The sequence below is a fragment of the Calonectris borealis genome, unplaced genomic scaffold (assembly GCF_964195595.1).
Source record: "Calonectris borealis unplaced genomic scaffold, bCalBor7.hap1.2 HAP1_SCAFFOLD_182, whole genome shotgun sequence".
Lineage (NCBI taxonomy): Eukaryota > Metazoa > Chordata > Aves > Procellariiformes > Procellariidae > Calonectris > Calonectris borealis.
In genome coordinates, this window is record NW_027441567.1 from 1 (window position 1) to 2,500 (window position 2,500).

Sequence of the window (2,500 nt, forward strand, 5' to 3'; positions counted from 1 at the left end):
CGGGCCCTCTGGAGCCGGGAGTAAGCCGCGGCAGGCTCGACGCCCCCCGGCCGTCTGCCTCCGGCAGTGACCTTCACCATCACTGGGCCCCGGCTGGGTGCGTTCGAGTCTTTGCCCTGCCCTGCGGGATCCGGCCTTATGCCTCGTGCCGGTCGGCAACGGCCGCCGGAGCCGGCCGCCGGCTCCGGCTCTCCGCAGCTCCCGACCCCTCGGACACGCTGGGCTGGCTTGTCGGGCAAGCGCTGGGAGATGGCCGGACCGAAGAGACTGGAAGCTGGGCCGGACCACCGAGGGAACCGCCACGACGGCCGCCGAGCACCCCACTTTGCTGGCAGAACCGCGGGCCTTGCAGCCGCTGACGAGCGCTGCTCTGGAGACGAGTCACGGCTCGCTCCTATAGTACGGACCGGCACGTCCCCGCCGCCGGCAAGCTCCAAGAGCGGCGCCTCTGCGCACCGGGGAGGCGCGCCAACCACGCCGACTTTTACGATGACGTAACTGGAGGCAGCGAAAAACAGCGACCCCTTCGGCAGCTCCGACGAAGCAGCGGGGACAACACGTCTACCCCTCGGCCCCGGCAAGGCGACCAAGTCCCGCCGGAGCCGGGTAGACTTGGCCGCCCTTATCGCCGGACGCTACGCAACCAACAACCCGCGGTCGCCGGGTACCGCAGGCGGCCCCACGGGCTCCGAAAAGGGGTAGACCTGACGGCCGCCGCCGAGCCCGGAGCCGGGTAGACATGACGGCCGCCGCCGGGCCCGGAGCCGGGTAGACCTGACGGCCGCCGCCGGGCCCGGAGCCGGGTAGACCTGACGGCCGCCGCCGGCCCCGGAGCCGGGTAGACCTGACGGCCGCCGCCGGCCCCGGAGCCGGGTAGACCTGACGGCCGCCGCCTGGCCCGGAGCCGGGTAGACCTGACGGCCGCCGGCGGCCCCGGAGCCGGGTAGACCTGACGGCCGCCGGCGGCCCCGGAGCCGGGTAGACCTGACGGCCGCCGGCGGCCCCGGAGCCGGGTAGACCTGACGGCCGCCGCCGGCCCCGGAGCCGGGTAGACCTGACGGCCGCCGGCGGCCCCGGAGCCGGGTAGACCTGACGGCCGCCGGCGGCCCCGGAGCCGGGTAGACCTGACGGCCGCCGGCGGCCCCGGAGCCGGGTAGACCTGACGGCCGCCGCCGGCCCCGGAGCCGGGTAGACCTGACGGCCGCCGGCGGCCCCGGAGCCGGGTAGACCTGACGGCCGCCGGCGGCCCCGGAGCCGGGTAGACCTGACGGCCGCCGCCGGCCCCGGAGCCGGGTAGACCTGACGGCCGCCGCCGGCCCCGGAGCCGGGTAGACCTGACGGCCGCCGCCGGCCCCGGAGCCGGGTAGACCTGACGGCCGCCGCCGGCCCCGGAGCCGGGTAGACCTGACGGCCGCCGCCGGCCCCGGAGCCGGGTAGACCTGACGGCCGCCGGCGGCCCCGGAGCCGGGTAGACCTGACGGCCGCCGCCGGCCCCGGAGCCGGGTAGACCTGACGGCCGCCGGCGGCCCCGGAGCCGGGTAGACCTGACGGCCGCCGGCGGCCCCGGAGCCGGGTAGACCTGACGGCCGCCGGCGGCCCCGGAGCCGGGTAGACCTGACGGCCGCCGGCGGCCCCGGAGCCGGGTAGACCTGACGGCCGCCGGCGGCCCCGGAGCCGGGTAGACCTGACGGCCGCCGGCGGCCCCGGAGCCGGGTAGACCTGACGGCCGCCGGCGGCCCCGGAGCCGGGTAGACCTGACGGCCGCCGGCGGCCCCGGAGCCGGGTAGACCTGACGGCCGCCGCCGGCCCCGGAGCCGGGTAGACCTGACGGCCGCCGCCGGCCCCGGAGCCGGGTAGACCTGACGGCCGCCGCCGGCCCCGGAGCCGGGTAGACCTGACGGCCGCCGCCGGCCCCGGAGCCGGGTAGACCTGACGGCCGCCGGCGGCCCCGGAGCCGGGTAGACCTGACGGCCGCCGCCTGGCCCGGAGCCGGGTAGACCTGACGGCCGCCGCCTGGCCCGGAGCCGGGTAGACCTGACGGCCGCCGCCGGCCCCGGAGCCGCGTAGACCTGACGGCCGCCGGCGGCCCCGGAGCCGGGTAGACCTGACGGCCGCCGCCGGCCCCGGAGCCGGGTAGACCTGACGGCCGCCGCCGGCCCCGGAGCCGGGTAGACCTGACGGCCGCCGCCGGCCCCGGAGCCGGGTAGACCTGACGGCCGCCGCCGGCCCCGGAGCCGGGTAGACCTGACGGCCGCCGCCGGCCCCGGAGCCGGGTAGACCTGACGGCCGCCGGCGGCCCCGGAGCCGGGTAGACCTGACGGCCGCCGGCGGCCCCGGAGCCGGGTAGACCTGACGGCCGCCGCCGGCCCCGGAGCCGGGTAGACCTGACGGCCCCTCCGTGCTCCGGGTCCGGCTGGACCGGGCTGCCGCCGTCTCCCGTCCGGGGGGTGTGTGGGGAGGTGGGGAACCGGGGGGGTGATTCGAGATTTAAGCGGGTCTG